This window comes from Podarcis filfolensis, assembly GCF_964270895.1.
Source record: "Podarcis filfolensis genome assembly, chromosome: 9".
NCBI classification, from domain to species: domain Eukaryota; kingdom Metazoa; phylum Chordata; class Lepidosauria; order Squamata; family Lacertidae; genus Podarcis; species Podarcis filfolensis.
The window spans coordinates 13,947,834-13,964,231 of NC_139610.1; positions in this window are offsets into that span (position 1 = coordinate 13,947,834).

Consider the following 16,398-nt stretch of genomic DNA (forward strand, 5'->3'; position numbering starts at 1 on the left):
GTACCAGAAGAATAAGAAATCACGATACGAATTTTTTATATATATAAAAGAATGGAAATGGTTGATTGAATATTTACAGATAAATTATAAACAGATAAAAACATTGGCAGGATTATGGTAATAACCAGCCATTTTATAAGGGTATATATTTAAAGTTTATGAATAAAGGGGTAAATCAAGTTAATTTGGATATGCAGAAGACATTAAAAATAAGGAACCGCTGAAAGAGGGGGAAGGAAGTTCTGAAATGTCAAAATGATTGTAAAAAGAGTGAAATGTATAAAATTAGTGAAATGTATGAACTTGAAAAGTATAAATAATGAAAATTATTATGGATTGGGGGGTGGCCCCCTTCTTGAAAATTTGGGGGGCCTCAGTCCCCGGGGCTCCTCCTAGGCAGAGTCCATGGTGCACAGTTACATCTGGATGCAAACATTGTTGTTGTTGTTGTTTAGTCGTTTAGTCGTGTCTGACTCTTTGTGACCCCATGGACCAGAGCACACCAGGCACTTCTGTCTTCCACTGCCTCCCGCAGTTTAGTCAAACTCATGCTGGTAGCTTCGAGAACACTATCCAACCATCTCATCCTCTGTCGTCCCCTTCTCCTTGTGCCCTCCATTTTTCCCAACATCAGGGTCTTTTCCAGGGAGTCTTCTCTTCTCATGAGGTGGCCAAAGTATTGGAGCCTCAGCTTCAGGATCTGTCCTTCCAGTGAGCACTCAGGGCTGGTTTCCTTCAGAATGGATAGGTTTGATCTGAAAGCTGACTCAGTTTAACACAATGTGGCTTATTTCTGAGAGGTTTTGCAGAGGGTTGTGCTGTAATCAGTGGTATTCAAATATGGGTAAGTTGCCATCATGTTACTTTGGATGTGCACAAAGGTACGTAATCTCTCGCCGACAGTGTATTTCTGTACAAATCCCTAGAGGCTACTGGAACCCAGATGCTACTAAAACTGTAGCATGCTGCTACAGTACTGGCAAACATTTGGGGCAATTAAAAGGTGAGAATTAAGAAGCAGTAACTAGAACCTGCCATCTGTGAGCATCAGAAATACATTTCGTTCCGTGATGATGACACCTTGTTTGTTCAATATGCTTTACAGTCAGCTGAGATTTTTAGATCACTAAGGTCTGAGATAAGTGAAAGGAGGGGTAGAGAAAGGTATTAACTCTTGCATATCTGGTGTCTCAGAAACAGGCTGACACCCGTGTTGCTTTGTCTATGTAAAAATTACAACTTTTGTTCAGCTTTCCGGTGCTTTCTCTAGAATGGTGTACACTCTTTTGCCCTCTGGCAGCTTGAGAGGATGTGTTTCATTCTATATATTCATTTTGTTCTATATATTAGATTAACTTTAGTGAATAATGGGTTTTAATGCCTGGGTTTCAGGACAGAAAAAACATTACATGCATAATGTTTTCTTATATCCCAAACCAGCAACTAGTTTGACTAGAGAACCACTTTTGCTTTTGGATTGACCATCACAGACTAATAATAATAATAATAATAATAATAATAATAATAATAATAATAATAATACCCCGCCCATATGGCTGGGTTTCCCCAGCCACTCTGAGCAGCTCCCAACAGAATATTAAAAACACAATAAAACATCAAACATTAAAAACTTCCCTAAACAGGGCTGCCTTCAGATATCTTTTAAAAGTCAGATAGTTGTTTATTTCCTTGACATCTGATGGGAGGGCCTTGTACTGGGTGGGCATCACTACCAAGAAGACCCTCTGCCTGATTCCCCGTAACCTCACTTTTCGCAGTGAGGGGACCACCAGAAGGCCCTCGGAGCTGGACCTCACAATGAGTTTGCACTGAATAAATGTTAGTTGGTCACCACACTTAGTATGAACTGTCCTGGTGTTCATCAGCAGTATTCACCAGTCTGGCTGGGCAACTCAGTATATGTCACCTCACACTGCACCCATACCACATCTACCCCACCACCACATAACCTCTCCTTGGTCATTGGCAGTGACCTCTGCATTGTGATGACAGGTAGGAAACATGCCCTTACTCACTGCCTTATCGTCTATTGGAAAACATGAAAACAGAAGGGGATGTGAGACCCTGAGCAGCAGGAAGGCAGAAAGCAGAGAAAGTAGGTATTCACTAGCTGCCGCAAGACTTTACTGGGCAAGGATCATGAGATAAGACATGCAAAGGCAGGCATGTAAAGCCAATAACTCCAAAATTAAGGAAGGTTGAGTGCATTCCAGCAAGTCAGCTCTTCTGAAATCACAGTTTGTTCATAGCTCCAAAACCAGTTATAGTCTTAGACAGTGCTTTTTCTGGTGGTGCGCAGGGGTATGCATACCCCTAAACATTTTGTGAATCTAAGTTGCAAGATGAGTAGGAAAATGTGAGTACCCCTAAACATTTTTTTAAGGGGGGGGAAGCACTGGTCTTAGAAAGATGGAAACTAAGAAAAGCTAGAGGGTAAACTGTAAGGAAGATTTATAGATGGGTAAAAAAGGAGGGTGAATGTCTGACCTGAGGAATGTTTGACTCTGTTTTGCTGCTCATTGGGAGGTCAAACCTCTAGTCAATTGGTAAGTGCTGGAATGTGGAATGCTGTCTTGAGTACCCAATAACTCCCAAGCCAGTGTATAGAGAGCATGTTGAACAAGACCTGAAAATGCATCCCATGGTCTTATTGTTATCCCTTGCAGTCTAGTATTTCTAGACAAAATGAAAACTTGAGAGACAAAGTTGAGGGTCAAAATCTAAGTGAGCTGGTGCTTTCTGATAATATGATAATAACTTCTCAACCAGCATGTGTGGCAAGTCAATATTATTCTTATTTGATAGATAAGGAACTATCTTTGGATGACAAATAAAGGCTAGCACAATAATAGCCAATATTTAGAATATTCATCTTTCCAAAGCCCAGATTTGACATTCAAACCTTGGGGGCTTTTCGCAAAACTCTCCACTGAGCTGTGATTATTGTCCAGGACTTGGATGAAAAACAGGAGAAAGGAAAAACAACAACAACTCACTGGGCTTATGTATAATTTAACTGTTTGCCAAAAGCTTACCCTTCATTAAACAAATAAAGTTTGGCACAAAATTGGAAGTTCATGACAATTCAGCTTCATATTAATTTTTCACCAGGCTTCATCTATTGTATGAGCCAGTTTAGTAAGCCTCTAATCCATCTATAAACAAATCCCACCTTGCGGTTTGATGGGATCTCATAAATTAAGAGTGGGGTGAATGAGGAATGCTACTGACCTCGCTTGAACATCATTGACGTTCATCTAATGGTTTTGTCCTGTTCTCGCTTGACAACAAGCCTATGAAATCCTTCAGCACTGCCTACTTTTTTTTCATAATAAATGATCCTTTATTCTCCTTAAGGTCTTGCTGCCTACCTCTGTGCCCTTAGAAGATGTGCTTCCAAAAAGCCCTATTATCTATGAAAACCTCTTGTGGGGTCCTCCTTTTTATTTTCTGCTGTGACTTTTCTTATCGTTGCTTTGCACTGTTGTGACTTCTGTTATCCCTTTTGGCTTTGTTCAGTATCATGTTTGTACAATATTCTTTGCCCCCTGCTTGCGTTTGGCAGCTTGCTCCCTGGCAGTGGCCTTTACCATTTTCGTGGTTTTTATCAGAAGGAATCATAAGCATCCTTTGGGCATATGGAGAGAAACCTTTGTATTTCCCTCTCTCCTCTGCATTTCAATGCTCACAGCTTTGCTTCTCAAGCTTAGGCCATAAAGTCTTGGGAGAGGCTTTAATAAAATGCTGTCTTTTCCTCACCTATTGTGTTTTACTTAGAGGTTCATACTTCAGGGCTGAAGATGATGAAGATGTAGAACAGGCTTCCTCAGCCTCAGCCCTCCAGATGTTTTGAGACTACAATTCCCATCATCCCTGACCACTGGTCCTGCTAGCTAGGGATCATGGGAGTTGTAGGCCAAAAACATCTGGAGGGCCGAGGTTGAGGAAGCCTGATGTAGTATGTAAAATAGGGCAAGGAATTTCAGGCCTGGAGAACAAATATGGTCCTCAAGACCTCTCAGGTCCACTGGGTTTATACTACAGCTTTTCCTCAGCCACATACTGAGCTAGCCTGCCTATTAGGCAGGGTAGGGAAGCTGCCTCAGGCAGCAGTAGCAGAAGAGGCCTGCCCCACAGCTTCTGTTGCCACAAGAATACCCCCCTCTCTCTGAGTTTTGCTGAGGGGGGTACATTCCAGTGGTGGCAGAAATGGTGGGGCGTGACAGGGGCGGCACATTTCTCAGGTGCTGAAACAAGACAGGCTGCCCCTGGCTACATGCCCTCTCCAGCCATACCCCATGCCAGTCCTGCTTTGCATCCCAGTTAACTGTTTCTACCTTGCTGGAATGTGTTCTTGAATGCCAATGCATGGCTTAGATGGGAAAACAGAGAGGGGTGAATGGTTGTGTGTAGAAGACAAGCTGTTGTGTGAAGAAAAATGTACATTCGTTGCTCTGCCCATTTTGTCTCTGGCCCTGCCCACCACTGGCACGTGGCCCCCATAAGGGGGGAAAAGGTTATCCACCCCCAATACAGGCTTTAGGGTGCTCAAAGTGTTTCACATACATTGACTTAGCAATCCTAAGAAATGGAGTAGCCTTCCATTCATTTCATTTCCTAAAAAATGGGGGGGTAGCATCGATGCTCAAGTTAAATGCATTAATTGGTAATGTGTTCTTAGCCTCTCGGGGCTTTCCCCCCACTTTTATTTTTAATGTTACATTAAAAACGTGAAGTGCTGGAGTGTGGCTTCTTTCTGGGTCTTTATAGGCACAAATAATAATAATAATAATAATAATAATAATAATAATAATAATTGTTTGTTTGTTTGTTTATACCCCGCCCATCTGTCTGGGTTTCCCAACAGAATATCAAAAACACGATAAAACATCAAACATTAGCAACTACCCTAAACAGGGTTGCCTTCAGGTGTCTTCTAAAAGTCAGATATTTGTTTATTTCCTTGACATCTGATGGGAGGGCGTTCCACAGGACGGGTGCTACTACTGAGAAGGCCCTCTTCTTGGTGTCCACATCATGTGACCCCATCAAAGCACTGCCTCTCTCAAAAAGCATTCTCAATGTTGGAAGGAGTCATAGCACAGATTCCTCTTGCATGACTCCAACCATTATTAAAACATTGCAATGGCGCCAATGTTTTTAAAAGTCATGTCAGACAGAGCCCCAGTGAATGACTATAGACCACATGAGGAGGCCTAGCTCAATGTTCCACCACCAGGGTGCAAGGCCTTATTGGTTGTCATGCCCAGGATCATGACAATCTATCCTCCCAAGGTTCAGCTTTCCCCTTCTTTCTCTGTCTCTTCAGGGTTCTGGGTAAAAAACAGTGTCAGAAGAGTAGAAAGGAAAGGGAACTTGTGGAAGCTGGCAAGCTGGATGGAGGAAGAGAGCAAAGAGGGGTGGAATCTATATATTTCTGTTTCTTTCAGTATCTCCTTTGAGAATCTTTAAAATTTGGTTCTCCAACTTTCTACATCAGATATTTATTTTTTAAAATCCTCATGAAAATTCATCAGTATTTTAATATGATTTTCTCCAAACATAGACAGGATTTGCATTTTTAAAGTCCTCTTGAACATTTGTGGGCATTTGAATGTGCCTTTCTCTTAGTACACACATTTCCAGATGCAATTTTCACCAATACGTGAACTTTTATGGACACTTCCCCTCAATAGAAACATCTTTTTGCACCAATTCCTTGGCAGCAGAAGTCAAACAGAAAATTCAGAGGAGTGCAAATTTCAAAGGATAGATGCGTTTTGATTTGGGGAAATGCAAATTAGGTCGGGTTATATTAAGATGTAAACTGAATCAAATTTTCCCCCATCCCTTGAAGAGACAGAGAAATGAAGGGATAAAGAAAGAAAGGGAATATATATTATACCTGTCATTCTTTCACAGCATGTCAGAAGCAATGCTGTGCCAAAACCTGTCCTCCAATTTTCTCCCTGTGAAAGGCACTTCAGAAATTCTTTAGAATGTCAGCAGGTGGGGGCCAGAGCTTACCTTATCACTGCAAGGTGACGGTGGGTGGTGTGGGGGCTTTTCCTTTCCACTAAACATTTCTTCAGCACTCCGCAGCCTCTCAAGCAACCTGTATTTTCTAGGGTTTTTTTTTTAAGCCCCAAGTTACCTTATGATATCTTCCCCAGAGCTTTAAATGAAGCATGGGAAGCCAAATGGGCTGGCTCCCAAGTGCCTAATATCAGGGCAGCTGCTGATTTTGTTTTAAAGGAAAGCCCTTCCTTTTTACCTTAAAAAAAAAGCATTTAGTTCAGTTAAAAAACAACAGTAAATAGCTGTTAGGCATATGGTAAAAAAGTAGAGACATCACCTTGCCAACAAAGGTCCATATAGTAAAAGCTATGGTTTTCCCAGTAGTAATGTATGGAAGTGAAAGCTGGACCATAAAGAAGGCTGATCGCCGAAGAATTGATGCTTTTGAATTATGGTGTTGGAGGAGACTCTTGAGAGTCCCATGGCCTGCAAGAAGAACAAACCTATCCATTCTTAAGGAAATCAGCCCTGAGTGCTCACTGGAAGGACAGATCCTGAAGCTAAGGCTCCAATACTTTGGCCACCTCATGAGAAGAGGAAAAGACCCTGATGTTGGGAAAGATGGAGGGCACAAGGAGAAGGGGACGACAGAGGATGAGATGGTTGGATAGTGTTCTCGAAGCTACCAGCATGAGTTTGACCAAACTGTGGGAGGCATTGGAAGACAGAAGTGCCTGGCCTGTTCTGGTCCATGGGGTCATGAAGAGTCGGATACGACTAAACGACAACAACATATGGTAAGCAACCTTCTGAATTTCCTGTGCTTACAGGAAAGTCCAGAGGAGAAAGTTATGGGGTTTGCAGAATGCCTGGTCCCTCCAGGAGACTACAGAGAGCAGGCCACAAGTGGGATGATTTGTAGAATAAATGGAAGGACACTCACAAATAACACCCCACCATATTTTTTAAAACTCAACCAAAACCCTGCACCCAATCCATGAGAATCTCACTGAAATTTTCTCTCCACTTTGATAATTTTTGAACGCAATTTTCATATGATGGGACTCAAGGCAACTTACAGGTGAAAATAAGAAGAAGAACATCCGTTTAAAGAAGATTGGGAAATGTTTATTGAATATATGGGGGAAATTGTGTATACTTGAAAAGGTTGGCAGCATTAAGATAAATTCAACAGTGTAAATAAGTTTTGATGGAAGTAATAAGGGAATGCTGAATTGTTTAGTTCATATAAAATATGCAGGGATTTATGTTATGCAAAATGGAAACAGAAGAAGGGAAGTCATTGATATTTTAAGGTTGTTTAAATGAATATTCTAAGTTGTAAAACATAAAAATTATATATAAAGAAGAACAGCTGAAAACCCGGAAAAAACAATCATTACAATACAATTAAACAGCAATGGAATTTAAAATTATACGCATATATAAAAACTATTAAAACAGTACAAGTGTTTCCAGAAAAACAGCACAGCTCCGGCCCTTTCATTGAAAGCAGTCAGTTCCCAAGAGCTTGTTGGAAAAAGAAAGTCTTCACCTCTTGGCAGAAGACGACAAGGAGGGAGCCAGTCTAGTTTCCCTAGAGAGGGAGCTGGAGAGTCTTAGAGTAAACACTGAGAAGATCCTGTTCCCACGAACCCACCAAGTATGTCTGTGAGGGTGACGGGACAGAGAATGCCTTCTCCTGAAGATCTCAGAACCCAGGGAGGTAAGTACGAAGGAATACAGTCTTTCAGATTGCTGGATTTGTTTTTTCTTTAATTAGCATAGGACAGTGGGATAAAATGAGCTCCCGTTGCTTGGTCCCTGCTCCTGCCAACCTAGCAGTTCGAAAGCACGTCAGTGCAAGTAGATAAATAGGTACCGCTCCGACGGGAAGGTAAACGGCGTTTCCGTGCGCTGCTCTGGTTCGCCAGAAGCGGCTTAGTCATGCTGGCCACATGACCCGGCTCCCTCGGCCAATAAAGCGAGATGAGCGCCACAACCCCAGAGTCGGTCACGCGACTGGACCTAATGGTCAGGGGTCCCTTTACCTTAATCGGAACCTCATCAAAAGAAGGAGGAGAGGGTTTGGAGCCACCAAGGAAATCCAAATGCTGGTGAGAGCAGCATTTCCAACCCAGCGTTAAACATGGCCCGACAGGATCAGGGTGATCAGCACCAAAGCCAGGATTCCTGAGATCAGACAGAGTAGTTGCCCGCCAGGTCACTCTAACTGAGCGGGCAGAAATCCAAAAAATTGTGGCCATTGGGGACATTGGGCCAGGATCTGCAGAGCAAAGAGAGAGAGAAAGAATTGTGAGTGATCACAATACCAGCAGGGTCTCCCTGAGTTAAGAATATAAGAGCAGTTCTGTTCGCCAAAAGAATCCACCTCACTGAGCAGTATCCTTTGCAGTTCCTGCCAACGTTTTGCCTCAAATTAAATTTTGATATAAACTTGGCAATTTGAAAAAATATGATGAAATGTGACGGGGGACCATGCTTCCACAAGACTTGAAATATGGCTCAGTGTGTGTGACAGACTGTGGGGGACAAAATCTGGATATCCATAAATTGATACCAAGATTTGCCTAGGATGCCAACTTGAAGCTAATTTGGAGGTTGCTCCTCATGATAAATTAATTGGAATTTTAAGGGGCATGAAATAAATAAAGATTCTGCACATCCCTGGGATTTCCTCATAAGATACTTCGTCACTGACCTGGCGGTGAATAACATGTGGGGGGGGGGGGGGAGAAAGAAAAATTTAACAGAAGAAAATTTTTTATCAGGTGTGTGGCCGACCAATATATTGTTTTCAGCTAGCCCCAGCTTAATCATTGGGAAACTTATGCTGGGTTGATTAAGCATTTTGAAGGCTGTTTTTAATTTGATCAACTGAAACACAAACAGCATGCATTTGATAAAATCAATTTGAAGGATTACACGGAAGCTAACGTGGCTGTCAGCAGGGGTGAGAAATTTATGCATCACCTATAACCAGCTTGATTACAGTATTCATCAAATTAGATGTGACAACCAACCTTCCTTGCCACTGCAAAAGGATAGGGCTTGAACAAAAATGTAATGCGGGTCTTCTTTTAGAACATGTGCAGTTAATTAAAATTTTACCTGTTTACATCCCATTGTCAAACATTTAACAACTGTGACAGTTTAATCACTCATTATTTTCTAAGTGCCTTCTGCAAGCAATTCTAACAAGGGAAAACACCTAATAGATTAAGATCTACACGCACCTTTAGCAGTAAATGGTGTTTTATCATAATGCGCTAATGGAATCCATCTCCTTTCACTGAACATAATGGCATTCCAACATTCTGTAAAAGTGTTCAACCTTCCCTCTCCCACAACACATGCAGACATGAACGCAATAAATCAGAAGAAAGAGTAAATATTTAGCTGTGGGTGGCTGTCAGTGTCAATAGTGTATTTAAGAAGCAACAAAATGAAGGTACGAAAACAAGAAATTAAATTAAAACTCCAATATAAGATTACTCTCCTGCTGCGCAAAGCTCTGTCTTTGCTAATGTTCTTCAAAAAGTGCTCTAAAAATTAAAAGTGGGACTTTCAGGACTCTCAAGAAGACGTCTAAGGGAGAAATTATGTGTTAAGAGGAAAGGACCAAGTTATCTGTGTTTTCTTTACGAGGGAAAATGTTGGGCAGAGGACCACTTAGAGCAGGCAGGAGAGGATACTTAATTGTTTCCATACCAATCATCTCTTGCAAATGCTTTAATATCAGCTATAAGCCTGGCAGGAAGGACTGAAGAGACAGATTCAGGGAAACATCCAGGAGAAAATCTGTGATTGGAGAGTGAAACGCCACTAATTCTTCTTCCCTACATCTTCCACCCTGGCATTCCTGTTAAACACCTGTTTGCTGAGATAACATGCAATTCCATCCTATTTAATGTGAACTAAAGGATTAAAACGATGACGACGACATACCTGTTATGCGTTGAAATTGCATAAAACTCAAAATCATGGAATTGCCTTTTGGCTCTCTGGCATCTGTCTAATAAGTATTTGGAAAGTTGCATCATTCCCTTACACTTTATGACAACTATATGTAGGTACAGCAGCAAACTGCTAGCTGAGCTGGTTTTGCTCATCACTGATATCTCTGTTTTTTGTTTTTGTTTTTTTGATGAAAAAAATCTTTATTGAAATTCATTAATGTCGTTACAGATTTAACTTCACACATACACATACATACTATATATATATTCATATTCTTAAATTAGTTTAACTTAGAATGTTAATTTGACCTTCTTATTCCACTTAGATATCAGCTAAGCTAAAATCATATAATGGTACATAAAATAAAATAAAACAACAACAAACTGAAGTAAAATAAATATAGACTTCCCATCATTTCCCGATATAGTTGACATTTGTGATTTTGAATGTACTTACAATTATTACCTTACATTTAATATACTTTCTAATACTTTCTAACAACCTAGCGTACCAATTTTCCTTTATTTCTTATTATTTTATGTACACAAGGGTCATTCAAACACTACCATAGGTAATAGGTCACTGTTATTTTTTTGTAAGTATCTCTTAAACATTTCCAATTTTTGAGAAAATAATTGTTTGGTGTTACCTCTTAACCTATTTGTTAGTTGAGCCATTTCCACATAGTCTAATAATTTATTTTGCCATTCTGTTAGCGTTGGTCTCTTTTCCCCTTTCTCTGATTTGAGAGAGAAGGGAGACTGGATTCAGCCTCTTCCCACTTAACGCCTTTGGAGCAGATTACTAGTGCTATTGTCAATTATCAGGCCAAGACTCCATACATGTAGGAGACATTCCTTCCTTCACAATGTCAGAACTGTAGTGATAATCCTTACAGAGCAATTCTAATGAGCGGCAAAGGAGAGATGATATGGCAGATTCTCCACTGCATCTGAAGTCTTGTTGCCTCCTGCCAGCCAAAGCAAAAGGAATGGAGTGAGCATTCTCTCTCTCTCTCTCTCCTACACCGGTTCCAGGCTGGCATTGCTGACATCCATTGGGATGCAGAATGGTCCAAGGATTGTGGATACATTTATACACCACCTTGCATCAGCAATTAATTCTGCTGAATATGAACCCTGAGCATGAGACCCAATGTGCTGGACCCGAGGGTTAACCGTGCGGTGAGGTCCGAGTCCAGTCCAAGGTCAAGGGTGCGGTATGGAGGCTGTCCGTCAAAGCTGAAGCAGGGTCTAAGGCAGGGAGTCGAGTGAGGTCAGGAACTCTAGCAGAGCAGGACAGGGTGCAGGCAGGAACAGTCTACCAACAATGTTGCTCCCACAACCTGGGACTGGGGCTGGCTGGCTTTTATCTGCCCTGAGGCATAGGGCAGCCCTGGTCCACAGGTGACTCGCCTCTCCTGGCCTGGAGGTGAGTACTCCTCCTGCAGGAACTTAGTTCCCTCCGCCTTTCTGCCCTGAGCCTCTGCAGCTCAGGAGAGGCTGGAGGGTTACCGGACCCAGAGGCAACCTCAGCTTCCCCTGACAGGGCTGAAAGTGGAGTACCTGCAGGCAATGGGTCCTCCATCACCTCAGGAGCCAGAGCAGACTCAGCTGGTGCCTGCACCTGAGGATCCAGCACAAGTGAGGACCCTTCAGGCTCAAGCCCCAGCCCCAGTTCAGCTGGTTCTGGAGGCGGGGACTCCTGTGCAGGCTGGGATTCCTCAGGTTCAGCCTCCGAGTCCAAATCCCAGGCCATCACACCCAAATACCTGATGGAGCATGTCTTCCATACCAGTCTGCCCGTGCCTTAAGATCTTCTGTCGAGGCCCTTCTCCACATACAGTCTTCAGCATATGTATATTATGTATTCACAAAGGGGTGGGCCTTTTCTGTGGTGGCACCTTAACTCCAGAATGCCCTCCCTAAAGAGGTACACCTGGTACTGACAGGTTAAGACCTTCCTATTTGCCCTGGCATTTAAAATGTCATTTTAGTTGGAATTCAGCCTTTCTTTGCAACCTATCTTTCTTGGTTGTTGCTGTTGTTTTACATTGTACTTATATGTTGTATGAATAGTTTTATCAATTCTTTCTGTACCAACTCAAAATCTTTTAGATAGACAGCAGTTAATAAATATTTCAATTAATACAACTTCATATTAATGATGAAATATTGCCAAGTATCAACTATAAGATATCAAACATAGATGTCAAATATTTGGCAGGATTTAGAGAAATATAAAAACTTCAAATGGAGAATTTTGAGGGAATGTTTTGTGGTGGAAAGCCTGGGCCTTTTAAGTCCCTTTGATACTTTCTACACTAGCGATGAGGAACCTGAAGGGCCACAGGTTCCATATTCCTATCCTATACCATGTGTTCCCATGTAAACAGGGGAGTAAACTGACCCTTTTCTTGAAACTGCTTTGCCTGTCCCTGACCAGGGTACAGCTGAAGGTCTGAAATGGGGTCCTTGCAGATATGGCGTTTATATTGTAAATTGCCCTGTGTTCTTCTGGTGAATAAATATTCATCAGAATAATAAAAATAATAAAATGAGGTGCCCCTTTTCAGACCTTTGTTGGAGCTTTCAGGTAGGATCAATATCACAATATTGCTTTCTCTTACATTTTGAATTGCTGGAGGAGACTCTTGAGAGTCCCATGGACTGCAAGAAGATCAAACCTCTCCATTCTTAAGGAAATCAGCCCTGAGTGCTGACTGGAAGGACAGATCCTGAAGCTGAGGCTCCAATACTTTGGCCACCTCATGAGAAGAGAAGACTCCCTGGAAAAGACCTTGATGTTGGGAAAGATGGAGGGCACAAGGAGAAGGGGATGACAGAGGATGAGATGGTTGGATAGTGTTCTCGAAGCTACCAGCATGAATTTGACCAAACTGCGGCAGTGGAAGACAGGAGTGCCTGGCGTGCTCTGGTCCATGGGGTCACGAAGAGTCGGACACGATTAAACGACTAAACAATAACAACAACATTTTGAATGAATGCTTACATGTCAGGAACTGGCTGGATGACAAGGAGCAGTGGTAGGAACCAGCTGGGGAACCCCCAAGGGACACCCCAGATGAGAAAGGTTCAGAACCTGGGGATTGGTGGTGAGACATCAAGGAGAGGTCAGAGGGAGAAGAGTGGGTGGGATGAGTTGTTGGATGCTGAAAGAGCAACAGGATTTGGTGAGCAGGGAGAGTCTGTGACCATAGAGCAGTTCCAGCTCAGAGGCTGAAGCAGAGGTGGATGGGCAAGAGGCTCAAGAAGAATACAGGGAGCCTGCCTTTCCCACTGTGACAGGGACTGAAGAATCAAATGCCTCCCACAAAACCTGTGTCCAGTGGCTCAATGAGTATGTCAGACAGGAAACTATGGAAGGGAGGAGGACTGTCCATCCCTAGGCCAGAGGACTGACTGTTTAAGAATCTGAAGTTCTTCACAATGGGGTGGAGCCTACAATTGGTGGCAGAAGTTTAAAAAGTCTCTGTCTGCTCCTCTGCTGTTGTCTACTCAGGCCTATCCATGATCCTGCAACTCCTGACATGTCTTGCCATGTACGATCAAACCTCAGACTAGAACACAGCAGTAGCTTCCTAAAAAGCTGAAATAACCAAACCCAGGGCATGTAGTGATCAAAATCTCCACAAACTGTCCACAATCCTTAAGTTGTAAGCAACATTTAACAATCTGCCAGGGGTGGGGGAAGAATTTTGAAATAATAATAATCAAAATTTACATTCTGAAGGAAACCAATTAGAAAGGGAGCTACACAGGCTTCATTTGAGAGTGTAGGCTCTGTAGCAGAGAAAAAGTCCATGTCATATCTGAGGAGATTTCACCCCTCCCATATCCAAGAATCTCCTGATGAGTCTGGTGATTCTCCAGAGAGGAGGGGCGGTGTTCTGCTCTCTACTTATTCTGCTCCAGCACCACATCAAAGAGTCAGTCAGTCAGTGTGTCGGAGAGAGAGAGACTGAGTGTTAGAGAGAGATCGTGTGTAGAGATAAGGTTGCTGTTAAGAGCAGCTGCAGGCACTCAGTGCGGTGCAGCATTCATTTATGCTTAGACCTATTTAGCTCTGTATATAGTCGTGTATTATAGTTGTAGATAAAATAAAGAAGATATTCTACAGAGCTGCTCTCCGAGTCGTTTATGCTCTGCTAGATTCTGCTATACTCTGCTGTGCGACAACTGTCTTCTTATGGAAGTGAATCCAGTGCTCACAACTCTAAGCTGTGAGTCCACAGCACTTTGACCTGTTCCTGTGCAGAAAGGTGGTCTCTGGAAGTGCTACCCAGCTCGCCTAGCCCAGTCGGGGCTGAAGTGGATGAGTCCAGTTGGTGACACTGGCTCAAGGGCGATGCTGACAATATCTTCCCAGGCACATCTCAGAGGAAGGGAAGGGACATATGCTTTCAGTGTTTACCTTTTCATTTGTTTAAATCTTTGAAGTGCTTTACAGTCGCAACTTGGAAGTCAAACAGAATCCATTCCGGAAGTCTGTTCGTCTTCCAAAACATTAGAAAACCAAATCGCAGCTTCTGATTGGATGTTCGGGTTTGCAAACCGGAACAATCACGTCTGGGTTTGCAGCGTTTGGAAGCCAAAACGTCCGAGTTCCAGGGCATTCGGGATCCAAGGTACGACTGTACTGATATATTTTTAAAAAAAAAACCAAAAATTTTATTGAGTTTTCCATATTACATTTCATTTTCATTACACAAATCCATTACTTAAAATATTGCTCGAAAAGAGCTTCAACCTCCTTCCCTCTCTCTTTCTGATTTCCGCATATCTTTAACAGATCCATCACATCTCTATAACCACTTCTTTACCTTATATCAGCTTTTAACATTCACCCTCTTATATGTAAATTAGCTCCTTAATTTTCACATTACCAAACATTTCATGTTAAAGCTGCAAACGTTTTCAAATATTTACAATTTTCTTTCAAATAAAATATAAATTTGCTCCAGTCCTTTTGAAACAGTTCATCTCACCGATTCCGGATCTTTCCCATCAGCTTTGCCAACTCCACATATTCGACCATCTTTATCTGCCAGTCTTCCAGAGTGGGGAGTTCCTGCTGCTTCCATCTCTGGGCCAGAAGTATTCTTGCAGCCGTTGTGGCATACATAAATAAATTTACTTTTTTTTTCCCCCTCACCAATTAATCCCAACAGAAATGCCTCTGTTTTTTTACTGAAATTATATTTAAATACCTTTTTTAATTCATTATATATGATATCCCAGAAGGCCACGACTGTACTGATATTTATTGTGTAAGAGTATTTGAGGGTTCTTTGGGCAGAAAAGAGGGATCAAAGTAGAACAATAAAACTGAGTTTTAAAACATGCTACAGTCCTGTCCCCTCAGAAGCAGTGTGGGGATAGTTAAAGCTTTTCCCCCACCACCATACTCTTGATCATTTCCCATAGAACTTGTTTTTCTAACAAAATTGCATGCTTTCTACAGAGTGCTTTCTAACTTTCTCACCTTAAAAATTATAAAAGGGCACCTGATTATTAGCCTCAAGTAACTCTGAAGGACCTCAGGTTCTAATGCGCCAAACTATTGGATCACCTGATCCGGCAGAGTGCATAATTACACATAATGAAGCAATACATTTTTAGTTGAGGTAAAGGTCATCATGGCACTGCAGATGGCAAAAAAAAGTTTCTGAACACAGATTGAGATCCTTGAGAGATTAATTGATCAGGCACTAGCACCATGAAGTACCCCAAGGAATTTAATTTTCAAAATGCATTAGAATTATACATACCAAAATGGTGTCTAGATATATACCCATATCTTCTGTGAGATAATTAACTTTTGGAGACTGTCCTGATGTCAGAAAACCTTAGAAACTACTGTAAATCCCATTTTTGTCCCAACAAACACATTACGAGTCCGCCAGTTTGGTACTGTGGCTTGGACGTTCCTGACAAACCATTTCCTAGTTTGGCAGCCCCAGTAGTGGGCCACATGAAGAAGCTATGATTTTTCAACATCAACTTCGTTGGACTGGTCATGTTGTTCAGATGCCTGATTATCGTCTTCCAAACCAACTACCCCATGCCCATCTTAAAAATGGAAAGCATAATGCTGGTGGTCAACAAAAGAAGTTTAAAGACTCTTGCAAGGCAAATTTTTAAAAATGTAGTATAAACACCAACAGCTGGGAAACACTGGCCTGCAAGCGCTCCAATGGGCTTTGAAGACATTCAAACTCAGGGCGAAAGGGAGAAACGTGCTAAGAGGAAGGCACTCTTGGCAAACCCTCACCATGATCAACTCCCACCTGGAAACCTATGTCCCCACTGTGGAAGGACGTGTGGATCCAGAATTGGCCTCCACAATCACTTACTG